Source organism: Anas platyrhynchos, chromosome 9, assembly GCF_047663525.1.
Source record: "Anas platyrhynchos isolate ZD024472 breed Pekin duck chromosome 9, IASCAAS_PekinDuck_T2T, whole genome shotgun sequence".
Taxonomy (NCBI): Eukaryota; Metazoa; Chordata; class Aves; order Anseriformes; family Anatidae; genus Anas; species Anas platyrhynchos.
The window spans coordinates 7,259,867-7,274,178 of NC_092595.1; the positions used below are offsets into that span (position 1 = coordinate 7,259,867).

At 46.1% G+C, this 14,312-nt stretch overlaps 1 protein-coding gene across 5 annotated transcripts in view; it reads left to right on the top strand.

Annotated features, from left to right (window-relative positions):
- The window catches only part of LOC101796828 (calcium-activated potassium channel subunit beta-2), a 128,894-nt gene that overhangs the window by 27,533 nt on the left and 87,049 nt on the right, over nucleotides 1–14,312 (top strand). The window lies entirely within an intron of this gene.

Below are 14,312 nucleotides of genomic sequence, written 5' to 3' on the forward strand. Positions count from 1 at the left end.
GAGGAGGTGAAGCTTTTGTCTGGGGAGCACGGCTCTGCAGAGCTCTGGAAGGAGCTGTTCATGTGGCTCCAGGAGAAGAGGTGGTACAAGGTCAGAGCTTTTAGAAAGGGCAGAGAGAAAACAAACCCTGCAAACCTTGCCTGTGTGTATTTGCATGCATGTATACATATGCTAGCAAGTTTGTGGATATAATTAACTCCTAGGTGTCTGGATGCATTTGGACGCAGCTGAGGAATACATTTTCATCTTTGTGTGAATGTGACTGCATTAACCTTAAAAGAGGAAGGAGGAGGGATTTAAAGCACTGCAATAAGGCTGTGTTGAGGATGAATCCCTTGCAAAATTCTTGTGCTAAATCAAACTCAGTTTTAGTTACATAAACTCATAAACTCTTGCATCACGCAAATGATTATCTTTACACTTTCATTACTGATAAATGGCCAAATGTGTCATCATTGTTTTTAAGCTGGCAAAGATATTTGCTCTCAGCCTGAGATGTTGTCTGCCAAGCTTCGGGACTGAAGCAGCTTTTTATGCTTGAAGCTTTGTACACACAAGCCTCTGTGCAAAAAAATAAAGAAGGGTTTATCGCTGACAAGTTGGCACAATCTTAACTAGCGTTGAGCAGCTGGAGAATCTGGAAAGCACATCAGAGTTGGAGTCAGTGGGGAAAAGAGGAAATTCTGCAAACAGTCACCAGATTCTTGCCATAAAAGGAACAAATTAAAGGTGAGCAGACAGTGCACTTCAAAGGTGGGACAGCTTGCAGAAGGCACAGCATGTTGGTAGGACCATTAGAAACCAGGTTGCAAAGTGATTAATGAACTGGAGTTGCTTTTTGGTTCTTGGGACCAAAAATCGATTGCATCCCAACAGGAGCACCAGAGATCTGAGTGCAGAAGTCAAGCCACCACTGAAAATCTGCACTCACGGCCCATGCTTTCTAAACACCCTCCCTTCTTCCAGCAAACACATAAATTGAACTTTATAGCCAGGCTGCTTTACTGGGATTTTAGTGGGGAAGGCTGGTGGAGGAGGAAAAAAAAAAAAAAAAAGAAAAAGAAAAAGAAAACCAGGAGAACAGAATCAATGGCATGCAGAGCTTAGAGCTTCAAGAAAATGTGTAGAAGTGCATCAAGTGGGATGCTGGATGTGAGGAGAGCTCAGCTCCCAGCCCCAGGCATTCCCTGAAATCCTGGGAATGCCTGCAATGCAAACCTCCTGGCCACGGTGAGGGGTGACATCTCAGCTCAAATGTTTCCCATTCCTGCTTTGCTGGGTGCTGCTAAGCTGCAGAGTGGGTTGGTGCTTTAAGCTGATGCTCAGAAACAAATGGAGGGGCTTTCAAGCACCAGAAATACCCAGCGATTAGCTCAACAGTGGCTAAAATAAAAGCAGCATCATGCATGGAAGAATATTTGGCATTTTTCCAGGCCTTCGCAAATACAAACCCCCGTCAGTCTAAAGAAGCATTAGGAGTTTATGATGTGGAAATAACTGGCTGGTGTGTGACGCATTTCGAGCTTATGGTGAGCCATCTATTAGAAGAAAATGTTTTAGACATTCCGGGGCTGGACTCAACCTCAGTGCTGCAGGCCAAATGCCATGAACATGAGGCGAGCGTTTCAGAAAGAGAATAGCCTGCCATGCGCAAAGAGGGAAGAGATCAGGAAACATTAGACATAATTACTCCTCAGCTATTTAATACTCAGATGAGCTGATGGGGAGAAGTCTTCTGTAATAGCTGAGTTCGGGCAGCTTATATCTGCTGGGTGTCATCTTTGCTGGCTTCTCTCACTCCGAGGCGTCTACCAGATGGACAGAAACCTTTTACAGTTTGACCATTTGACTTGAAGCAAGCTCTCGGAGTAAAAGGGAATCTGCCGAAATGGCAAAAGTGAATGAACCATTTTCAGTGCATCTATTTTAGCAGCAACAACAAAGGCATCTCCGTCATGTCCAGCAGTCAAGGTCAGCATGACCTTGGGTTTGAGCAGCAGCACCCTGCCCATGCCGGTGGGGCCAGGTGATTCTGGAGAGCTGGGGATCTCCAAGCCCTCCACAGACACCACCTGGGTTTACATATACCTTCAGCAACAGAAAAATATTTGTTTTACAAATGAGCAAACTGAAACAAGGAATAGTCTTGCCCAAGAAGTCAACCAAACACTCAGCGACCACAGAGACTGCGGCTGCCAGTGCCTCCTTTAGCTGCATTCCCCCTGGGACCAAGCCAAGAAGTATCAGCGCCTACATTCACAGATACTCCTCAGTGACAAAAGATGGCAATCAATCCTCCATTACCAGAGCAATCCCAAGTGGTATTCACAAGATCCTTAATCATTTCCTTAATGAGCAATTTCTGGTGTGCTTCCTTTCTCCAGAGCAGCTCTTGGAAGGAAGCCTGGGGCAGGTTCAGGAGGGCAGGTCTCCCCTGTCCATAACCCCAGGGTGCAGGAGCTACCCCAATACCTGCCCTCAGGGTGGTGATAGCACACCCCACATTGCTCCTCTGATCCAAGAGCTCCTGGCATTCACATAGAAAGTGAAAAAAAAATATGAGCCAAACCTCAGTCAAACTGAAAAATGGGACCGGCCTTTTTTTTTTTTTTTTTTTCTTCCTTTAAATACTCACTGTCTGTCCTCCAAGTACTTTTAATTCTTCTACCTGCTATTTTTGTCAAAAGACAAGATTTGTGCTCTTTATTTGACAGAATCTTTTCAATGCCTTTAGAAAAAAAAAAAAAAAAGTGGAAATATCAATGCCAGCTACAAGGGACTACAGGAGTGATTCAGTGAAGACCTCCCTGTTGGAAAGCCCTAGTAGGTGTCACCCAGCCAGAAGGAAAGGATGTTTGGCCCAAGCTCTTCACCCCTTGGAAACCATCTCTCCTGCCCTGATTACAAATCCAGGCTTATTTTCCCGTTTATAACCCATGACACAAAGAAGCTTCCCCAAAGCAAATACTTCTTCTTTCCTGAAGTGCCCGGTACTTCTCAAATGCTGACAGTACCTGGACACTCGCTCACACACTTTTATTTTCATTTCAGACAATACCAGCTGCCAGTATGCCCTGCACAGCCTGAACTTGTTAAAAGAAAGCACACAGACAGTTCCAGGAACAGCGAGCGCCCTTTGCTTCCTGACTTAATTATGATAGCATTTTTATGGACTTTCCAAGTGCTTCTATGCCCAGAGGACTGGGTCTGTTGCAGGATGAGTTGAGGACACTCTTGCTCGTTGAGCAAAAATTTGAGGGGCATCTTTGGTGCTTCAGTCACTTTTAAGAAAATGTGTCAGGAGGCACTTGCATGTGTAACATCACATCTCAGCCTTGCTGCTCCTTGCCTAGCCTTTCTGACATGAGGTAAAGAGACATCTACTTTATGCCAGTAGAAAGAGAACATTTCTCTGTGCTCCATGAGACTTATATTATTCTGCTGTAATCCTGCTACCTGCTGGGATGCGTCATCGTGGCGTAGAGCTATGGCTTTTTTCAGCAGACACGAGCAAGCCTGGTCAAAGTGCCAGCCCCAGGACATGCAGAGCATCAGCCGTGCCCTGCCCCACTACTCGCATCCCTGCGTCTCAGTGGTGCAATCAGCAGGAGGCCAGAAATGGTCCAGCCACAGCCGTGCAGGTTTCGGTGCAATTAGGCTGGGGTTAAAATGAGTGACTAATGCTCTGTTTTCCTGGGAGTCGAGGCTCAGACCTGCTCTATTTCCAGGATTTAGATAAAAGTTGCAGGCACAGGTCATGAATACTTAAGCTGCAAGAAAGCCTGACTCCTTTTTGGCTGTGGGGCAGGGGCAAGAGCGCAGTCACTCTGCCGTGCCCACCGAGTACAGCGCTGCCTGGAAGGGGGGCCCAGCACAGAGTTCGTTCATCCAGGGGCCAGAAAGCTGCTGACACCCACAAATGTACTCGTTGGGGATATTCACACATGGTCTCACAGATCTGGCCTTCAGTGGGTATTTTCTGTGCTCCTGACTGGTGGAAAGGCTCTTCTCTGAGCCCTCATCAGCTGCTGCCTTGCAGGGGCAGGGTTGTACAGAATCACTGCCAAACAGATCTGATGGCAGGAAGGGAAAGCAGAGGGCTGGGAGGGGGCTCTGCATCACTGAGCCCAAGCCTCTGTGATCACAAGCCACCACGTCACAAGATCCCTTTCAAGCAGCAGTGAAGCTCTGTCTTAGAGCTAGTTTTTTTTTTTTACCTTCACTTCTTTGCCGAGAGGACTAATCTGGTGCCTCGTTCTTCTGACGGCTGGAAATCTCAGAATTTCCAGCCTAAGTTTATCCGTGACCCATTTATACCCATTTGTTCCTGTGCCAACACTGGTCTGCAGTTTAAACAGCTCTCCTCACTCCCCAGCGTTAACCCTCCTGCCCCCTGCTTTCATAGACAGCAATCACATCTCTCAAAGCCAAATAAAGGCTGCATTTGCTGCACTTCTCTGCAGCTGATCCTATTTTAACACACCTTTTCTGAGGTTGTGTGCCAGGACAGATTACCTCGTATTCCAGGCAAGGTCTCCAGGCCCTGGCTCCAGGACAGCTGGTGTCACTTCCTTCTGCATCATTTCAGAAGATGAACCCCATTTCACAGAAGTAACGCAAGGCATGATTCCCATGAGAACTGTGAATTCCCATGAGAATCATAAATGCAATTAACCCCTCCAGCCAACCCTAAAGGCACTCCAGGGGCAGCCACTGCACCCAAACTTTCCCCAATACATCATTTACTCTCCCTAAGTCTCCAGTCATTTCCTGCACAATGCCACTAATCCCTGTTTTCTCCAGTTTGACTGATCTTTTCACTATGTCAAATACTTTGTGGAAGTCCAGAGAGATTAGATCTACTGCACTGCTTTTGCCAAGAAAATCAATTATCTTATCAAATAAAACCATCAAATTCATCTGACACAATGTACCTTAGGTAAAGCTGTGTTGCATTCTCTCCCCCAAGAAGGAGTTATTTTCCTTCGTAAGGCTTTGTGTAACATTGAGGTCAGACAAGCTAGCCTTTAGTCACATCGACCATATTTTTCTCTTAAAATATACTAAGCAGGTACTATACAAAGGGGTGACAAGAACCAAGGCCTATCTGGATATAGATTCGCTACCTATTGGTGCCATCAGAACTACAGCAAAATAACAGCTAACCTCTAGTGCTTACTTTTCTGGCAATTTTTTGTTTGTTTTGTTTTTAATGTTTGAAGTGTTCTACATGCATTGCTTCAGAAGTGGTTGATAATTGGATTTTTACAGTGCCAAAGATCAGAATCTGTTTCAGGAAACCAGCAGACCAGGTTCTAGAAAAGCAACGTAGGCCCTGTATTTCCGCATGACCAGTGGAAACAAAATGCTCTGTCCTTTCCCGTGGAAATTAGGGAAGCTGCTCTCTAAGACAGATCTAAGAATTGTAAAGTACACAGGAGCAGGTGATTAGAAATGGAAATAAAATTGAGAATATTAAGTGTGTTTTGCTTGGGTTTGCTCCAAAGCCTTCTGAATGGCGCAGCCAACAGGCTATTAGGCACTCACAGCTTTCTGGCTGGGGATCTAATTCTTTAGTGACTCTACATCCTCCGGTCACTCCTGGAAAAGGACCTGGATTTGGGGACCTGATAGGTTCCCATGTGCTATGTTAAGGAGTTACTCAAATTAACCTCTTTTCACTCCCTTGTTCTCTGTCTTCCCTTCATCCTACCCACAAGGAATTCCTAAACAGCACCAGCTTTTCACAGATCTCCTCCAGGAGGAAGCCCTAATGGGATCATTAGCCCCCTTGAAGTGCCGCTTCGGTGAGGGAGGAAGATGGGGGTGGAAGGTGAGGAGCTGGTGGGGTTTCGGTCCCGGGTCACGTCACATTGTTATGCTTCGTGATGACAACATTTTGAGCCTACCCCTTACTGAGCCTTCGTTCAGCACAGCCCTTGGATGGGCTCCGAGTCTCGCCCCTGTCCTCATTTTTAGGCACATTTTTGGCCAGCTGCAGTGGCACTAAGGCCATTTCAATAAGAGCTCATGAGACAGACCTCCAAGCCGCGTTGTATGGGACCGAGTCAGGCATTTTACTGTTGTAAATAAAGTTGATGAGTTAATGAACATTAAGAAAACCAGGACACTTCATTCAAACTGTTCTAGGACCATCTCAAACAGCCTTTGATGGACAATTAACCTCCTGCTCCTATTACAAAAATAAAATGAATGGATGATAACTTGAATTAGAAAAGAAAGCAAAGAAACTTAAACATGGTTATTACCAAAGATGAACCCTGTAAGAATACCAGAGTCCAGTTGAAAATTCAGCCAAATTTGAACTCAGCTGCAAAGAAAAACCACAAAACGTTTTTATGAACCTAGTAAGGAAATTTTAGCAAATCTGATTATGCAGAGGAAAAAAAAATAAAAAAAAAAAAGCTCTTGTCATAATTAATCCAATTCAAAAATCAGATGCCAGCAATGGGGGAAATTTCCTTCTCATTTATCTCATTTATATTCCTGTAAACCCACTGAAATCAAAAGGGCTTCAGGAATTTTTAAGACTTCCTTTGTAAAACTATGCTGCTTGACAGTCACTGGGCTCATACTTATGTTTAAGTGGCTCTACCATCATTATTATTTAGTGGACAAAAGATCTTGAGAGCAAAATCCCACTTCAAGATTTAAGTTTTTAAGAGTAAAATGCATTTGTACATCTAGAGTCAGAAATTGTAGAAGGCAGTAGTAATTATACAGTAGAGAATATCTATCATGCCAGGTGTGTAAGCGCAGTGTTGATCCTCTAGTCATTAAAAATGGCTATATGAAAAATTAATGGCATGAAATTTCTTCAGAGTATCTCAAATATTTCATGTGGTCCAAGGAATGTTCCAGTAGCTAAAATACCAAGAGGCTACTGAAATTAAGTACCTGAATAATTTTGGGCAGGCAGTGTCTGTTCAGTGGTTGTAGAGCCCTTGACAAAACGGAGCAGTCCCTGACAGGGAATCTTGAAAGGGCCAAAAGAGCCAGCCAAAATAATCAATGCACATGATTGATTTCTTTGTGAAAGAGAGGAAAGATAAAGCAGATATTCAGTTTTGGGACTCCAAGCTGTGTTCATAAGGCTCCTGGCCCCTTTCTACTGGCAGGTACGCCGGGTCAGAGCAGGGGCTGGCACAAGAGGGACAGGGGTGCTCTGCTTCTAAGGTGGATCCACACCTCTTAGCATCAGCAAGGCAGCCAGAGGCCTGTAGTGCTGGCATGGCTGTTTCCCTCCTCATTCCGACAGCAGGAGGTGTCTGGGGAGCCAGGCAGGTGCTTGGAGGAGTCACCTTTTCCTTACAGAGCAATCACATCCAAGCTTGCTGCTGGGGGCTGAGCGTGGCTGAAGCCCCCAGACCCAGCGGGGACTGATGAGCCGCCGAGTACAGCACGGGAGCAGTGGGCAGCAGGGGCAACCAAGGGCCAGAGAGGATTCAGTCCTCTCTGCAAAAATAACAGCAACTCTGCCTGGGAGAAAAAAGGAAAAAAAAAAAAAAAAAGGAAATATACACGCTGTGTGAGACAGATGGGACCCCGGGGATATTTGTTCCTGCACTACCAGATCCGTCATGCTTCCCCCGACAGGTACGGCATGGCCAGGGATTGCGGTTTTTAACTAGTTTACTGTACCAAGGGGTATTTGAAATATAAACATGAAAACTAAGTAAAGAAAATACATCTTTCTTGCTGTGGCTGTGCGTAGAAGGAGGGTGGATTAGAGGAGGCAGCCAAAGGTTAGCAATGCAGCCTGCATGTGTGTGTGTGTGAGCACAGGTAGTGGGGCTGAAATGCATCTGCAGAGCCTGATCCTGCAACACCCAGATGGTCTCGCTGGAGCTGAGGCATTATTGGAGGAAGTGAGGACTTTCCGGGACTGATTTTCTAGATTTGTTCTATTTACTCACCGTTAAAACAGCCAGTGCCCGTGGGCTGAGGCTCCAGCTGGGAGCCCCTGCAACAGAAGCACAGGATTTGGGTTCTGTTGAGCAGATCTGTGTGCAATGCTTTTTTTTTTTTTAAGCATTTGGCCTCTCACAACAAGTAGGGTTGTGCTCCACAGCTTACAGAGCATCTTCTGTGCCTACCTTAGAGTCCACAACTTAGACTCAAGGTTATTTCTAAGAGTCCCAAAGTAGAGCAAGTACAGCCACAGGAATTTAGAGAATTCTCAAAACTTCCCAGAGCAAAGAAAAGGTCAGATTACAGGTGAATTTATGGACAAGCTGTTCCTTTTTCTTTTTTCTGTTTTTAAAGTTACCCAAGCGGAGAAATGATGAAACATTACCTCAATAGGTATAATGAGTATAAAATGATTTCAAACAGATGTAAACAAATAACATTAGGTAATTAAAACCAGAGATAACTCACTGGCTAAATTCCTCTGGAGTCCTCTTCACTGTGGCCTTTGGTGATACATTAATATTTTATATGCAAGATTGAAAAACGTATCAGAGAGAAGCACATATTTCTCTTATCAATGGAAAATGTGTGTTTATGCCAAAGGAGTACCCCTCTAGCCTGTGATAAAGGCAAAGCTTTATCATTCTGCCTTTCCTCTTGGAAAGCATGTGCTTGGTTTCCAAATACCTTTTTTTTTTTTTTTTTCTCAGTCATTTATCCATAAACTCATCCAGTGTCCGCAGTGGTTGTGATGACAGGGAATAAATAGGTGGCAGCTTTGTACAGGGACTGTAATTTTTTCGCAGGGGGGAGATAACTTCGTACACAACCTATATATCTTTGGAGATGTATGTTTAACACCAAACATAGCTCTCTGTGGTATAAATCCCAAATAACTCTACTGCAGTAAATAACAGTGAAAGCTCACTGGTCACTCCCAACTTACACAAGATAACGGAGAGATTTGGACCCTTGGTAAATTTTTGGTAATCACACCCAAGAAATCCCCTGCTAGTCACTTAGGAGGATGCCCCACACCCTGCACCCACAGCCCCGGTGTGGGCTGAGCCCCTCTCAGCACCAGCAACAGGCTATGGATGGATAAAATGACAAATTGGCTTTTTGTGAAGGTTTTCACCCACCCCCACCAGCACATCTTTTCTCCAAAACAGGCTGGGCTGTGTGATGGCTGGGAGGACACTGCAAGGCCAGCTGTGCCTGCAGGAGCATCTGGATGTGACCAGCAACGTACAGCCTGAACCTCAATGTGCAGTACAGAGGCTATGGAGGCAGATTTAGGCACTTAGTAAGCAACAACATAACTTGACAAGGCTCAATTTCAGCTGTCCTATTTTAGTTCTTGGCCAAAGCTCACAAAGCACTTCGTAAAGGCAGTGCAATGCCATTATTGCTGCCTTACAGGTGGGGAAACTGAGGCACAGCACTACTAAACAGCCCCTCCACAGTGCAGATCCCAACACCCATGCTATTTAGCTGCTCCCACAGCACATCACTCCATTGAAAATGGCCTTGCTGGGACACAGCAGTCACTTTCCCTCCCTCGTGGCATGCTCTCTCCACAACTTGATCCTTCGCACCTGGAGAGCAGAGCTTAGCACACAGCACCGAGTCATCAAAGACACCAAAACAGGCACTGCACTGATGCAAAAGACCTTTCAAAAAGAGAGAGAACAGAAATAGAAGCATGAGCTTCATCAGAGAAGTGACTATTCCACCAAAGCAAAGCAGCAGCTGAGGGAAGAATAAAAGGAAGAAGAGATTAAAGGAGATACTTGAGTCCTGAAGAAAGGAGAGCACTGCATAGCAAATGATTTGCAGGGGGGTGGGAAGAAAAAAAGGCAAGGGAAGAATTATCCAGCAGTATCTTGCTGAAGTTGCTGGAGAATTAAAATTAACATAGGAATAGGACGGTGTGGATAGCAAAAGCCGGTAAGAGTTGGCAAAGAAACAGCTAAACTGTATATAAAATCAGAGAGCAACTAAGTGGGCAATTTGGTTTTTCTGTGAAAGGTGAATAATACAGTGAATTATCCACCACAAAGCATGGGAAGCGTAGCGGTGATGACTGGGACAGTGCTTGAGGAAATTATCGATTGAGGACGAAACACCTCTGATGGTGGCATTCCAGGAGAGGAGTACGCTTGGAGAATTGCACACAGAGCTTAGACCAACATGTGCTGCAAATGTTTGAACAGTAATCCATTGCTTAACAAATGGGAAAGCAGCAGGCAGCAATTGCTGCTCAGCAGAACCGTTCAGAGCAAGAAACAGCCCAATAGCTGCACACAAAATCAGGCTCTGAAAGCGCTGGTACTGAGCCCCACGCAGAGGAGAGTAAAATCACCGAAGCATGAAATCCTGTTGGAATTACTCTACACACGCCTTGGAGACTGGCCCCAGCAGCTGGGTGTGCATCCCCAGATACATATTTTACTAGCATTTAAGCAGTAAACATTCCCTGGGCCCAGCGAGCAGCATTGTGCAGGCAGCCTGTTCTGCTGGATTCTGCTCTCTTGCTGTTCAAACTTACAGTCAATCTTCGGTGATTTACTGAGGAGGATTGGGTGCAGCAGAAATCATTTAATTTCGTCATCTCTGCCCAAAGAATTCAATAGTTTACACTACCCATCATTGTGAAAGATGCTATTTGAGTCTGAATTTCCCCTCCAGGTAATCATAAAAGGATGCCTGACCCATATCCGAGCAGGAAAAAAAACAGCGAGGCGCTGTTTGCACCAGCAGAAGCAGCCTGAAGAGGGGAAGAGGTTTATTCTGCTGTCTTTCTGGTACCTGTCTTAGGCACTTCCCAGTACCTGCTCCTCAGTACCACCGGGTGCTAGGCATCATTGCAGCATGTGGAAGCTTTGCTGCTTCTGCAAACTAGCTGTGCTTTATGATAGCTTTGCTGTGTGCAGCATCCCAACTGGCAAATATTAATTAACTCGCACATCTGGAAGCGCAGTAAGACAGCGAGCTTTTGGAGATGGGAAGTGAAGGAAGGGTTAAGCAGTCTTTATTTTTGCCAGCAAGGATACGTACTCTCTTCCCCATCCACCCCCACCAAGTATGAGGCGCAGCAGATGTTTTGAGAACAGCCAGCCTGATCTATCAGCCTCTACATAAACGAAGGTTGAGTTAGCGAAGAAGAAGGCAAAATAATGTTTACAAGAGAAGAGCAAGAAGATTTCCGACACCTGGGCAACTTAATGATGGCAGATGGCAAGAGCTGACTGCAAAGAGAAGGAGCAGTGCACACCAGCAGCTGTCGAGCAAACAGGGAGGAGATCGGCTCTGCCGAAACCGCGCAGGAAGGATTTAGTACCAGCAGTGAGAGGAGGGTGATAGCCTGAATATGCAAAAACAGAGGAGCCTGTGTTTTAACTCCTCAAACAACTATCGTCAGAAGTACCCAATGGGTTGTCAGCCAGGGAGATTTTCCCAGCAAGAAGCAATCTATTTGCATCAAGCAGTGCCAGCCTGCGAAGCGGCCACTTCTGGGTCATTTAACAACACCCCAGCTGTAGATGTTTTCTCCTCGGTGAGTGGCTCAGAAAGGGCTGTGTGAGGAAAAGACAGACGGCTTATAAAGGGGGACAGCCAGGCAGCAGGTGGAAGTGATGAACTATTCTGTGCACCATAACTCAGATGGGGACAGCTTTGCAGGATGCCTGGGTGTCCTGTGACCGTCAGCATGAGAGAGACTGCAAGGCTATGGCCAAACACGGGGCTGCACTTCACCATCAGGAGACAACTGATTTCTGGCTTTATGCTAGAGCTCTAGGCTGTGCCTGGTCAGCCAGGATAGCCTGGCTGAGTGTTTTCCTGTGGCACCATGTCAGCTGTAGCACCTCAGCGTTGTTGCAGGCACAGTGCTGCCTGTTTCACCCCAGGGAAAGGAAGGGAGATCTGCCAGAGCTGCAAACTTGGGGACTGACGTCAAAGGCTTTCTTGAAAATTTGTTCACCTAAAAGCCAGGGGTGGGATTAAAACATGTAGCCAATATCACCATTAGAAGTTTATCAACTCCCATGCTGGATTCGTCCTTTCTATGGAAATTTTGCCAGAATCTGCAGAATTCTGTTCTCAGCTCAGGCTCCACAAAGCCCAAGAGTATCTACTAGATATATAGGACAGGATTTTGGCCTACCTCATTTTAAGGATCCTTCTCCTGGCTAAGACTAAGGACTAATTTCCATTTACGCTGTAACTACACATTCTTGATACAGCCTGTTCCCTGCCATGCATATTGCGTCTGCAGCTCTGCAGGCTAACGCCGCACTGACCACTGACACTCTTCAGAGAGACCCCAGGTGGAAGAGCCATCGTTCAGTCACTCCTTTAATACCCGAATCACACCGACTATCTATGGATTAGGGAGGCTCCCTGCTGCTTTCAAATGCAGATCCGTTTTGAAAAAGACTCAGCAAGCAGGTAGAAAGAGTGCTGTCTGCTAGGTGTGTGACTTCAAAACAAATTCCTAATGCTGCTGGAGAACTTATCACCACAGGGGAAGAAAAGGTTATGGTACGTGTAACCTGCAGCTTTAATTATACCGTGTACTTCCCTGTGCAGTTAGGAGTGTGTAACAGATAGTTACACTTTCCAGTTATGTATCTATCAAATTCTCACTATAATTAGGATGACTCATAATGAAATTAGGCATTAGTCGCTCCATTCATTACATTGTTTGACTTACAATCAGCATACAAACTACAAATCTCCTGAATTCTTCTCCTTCATCCCTCCTCTGTTGTTTCCTATGCACATACCGGTCAGAAATAGACACAGGCATTATAAAATTGCCACAGCTCCTTTGCAAGTGATGGGTTTTCTCCAAGAGGGTCTACTGCAGGGCTGAACAGCAGCTTCAGCAGAAGTCACTAGCATTTTGTTGAGGGAAAGCCAAGGGAAAGCACCCATGAGCCCTCTGTTTCCCAGAGCAGCCCTATTTCACAACACTCCAGCAGCATGGGAAGGTAGGAGATTGCCATACCTGACCAGCTCAGAGCTCATCATTGTATCGTGTCTCCAGCAGGGAGCAGACTGGTGCACGGGCCGTAGAGCTGTGCTGTGGGTGGGGAGCACACATGAGCCCCATCACTGGTGGCAGCTGCTGTTGCTGCTCAGTGATTAGAAAAAGCTTGAGAAAAAGGTGTGTAACTCAGAGTATCACCCTAAAATGGAACTATTTTGAACTACCAACCCCTAGAAGATCTTTCTGGTCATTTCCTATCACCTTACTCCTTGAATAAACTACCCCCCTTTCAGTTACGAGCCAATGTAAGTACATCTCCCTGTCTGTTGGATCCCACAGCTCTCACAAATAGTTGTCACCTGTTGACCACCAAGGCTGAGTGGTTTAACTTATCACAAAGGACTTCAGCATTTGGGATCGCTGTGGCAGCGAGGTCCAGGGGTGGTTTGTTGGCTGCGTAAGAGTGATGGCAGCTGGGGTCATGCATTCTTTATGAGCCTCATTTTGTTCAGTATGCATGGCTGGGGAACCGTGGACGTAGGTGGCAATGGTCACCTGCTTTAACCTGTCAGGGAACACTGTTGTGTCCACTTTGGCACTGAAATCTCTGAAAGATCAGCAACAAAGTTGGTGCCCCCAGGCCCATCTATCTTCAATAGGAATCTGCCCAATGCCTCTTGATCTGCTGTGTCATCCCACACACAAATCAATTGCATGGTGAGCCCTGTAGTGAGACACATATATTGCTGAGGACAAGGAGAATTCTTCTTTCTTTCCTTTTTTCTTCCCCTTTGAAGTGAATTTAGTGCTTGTGCAGATGCCGGGTAGGTGGCAGGAGCAGAATTCCTTAAATTATTCACAAAGCTGGAATGGTCCCGGCAGCTGTGCTAGCAGTGAGCACGTGATTGTTGCCCACCCTTAGGTTCATGCCTACCAAGTTCAAGGTCCCCTTCGCTCCCACCAATTCTGGGAAAAACTTAAGGTGCTAATAGTCCCCCACTGTAACCAGAACCAAAGCTGGAGCCCTGAGACCTCCCTTCCCACACTGACTGTAAGGTGCAGGGGACAGAAAGGGGAAGAGAGGACCTCAGGTGCGGGAGAGCAATAGCAAGCACAGGCATGGGGAAGCACTGGGTGTGAAGGTAGCCCAGCTAGGAGTGGTGTTGATCTGGGGGCAAATGTCATGCCCGTAGTGGTCCCAGGTGTCCCCGTCAGCATCTGTGGGATGTGGCTGTGCACGTTAGCCTTGCTTTTGCTCAGTTTGCATGAAGGCAGATATGGGAGTGCACACTGACATGCTCTTTGGTGTGGGCATCTTCTGTGTTGGTGGTCAAAAGAGAGGTCTCACTCCTTAACTCACCTTCAGTGCCCTTCAGCTTCCAGT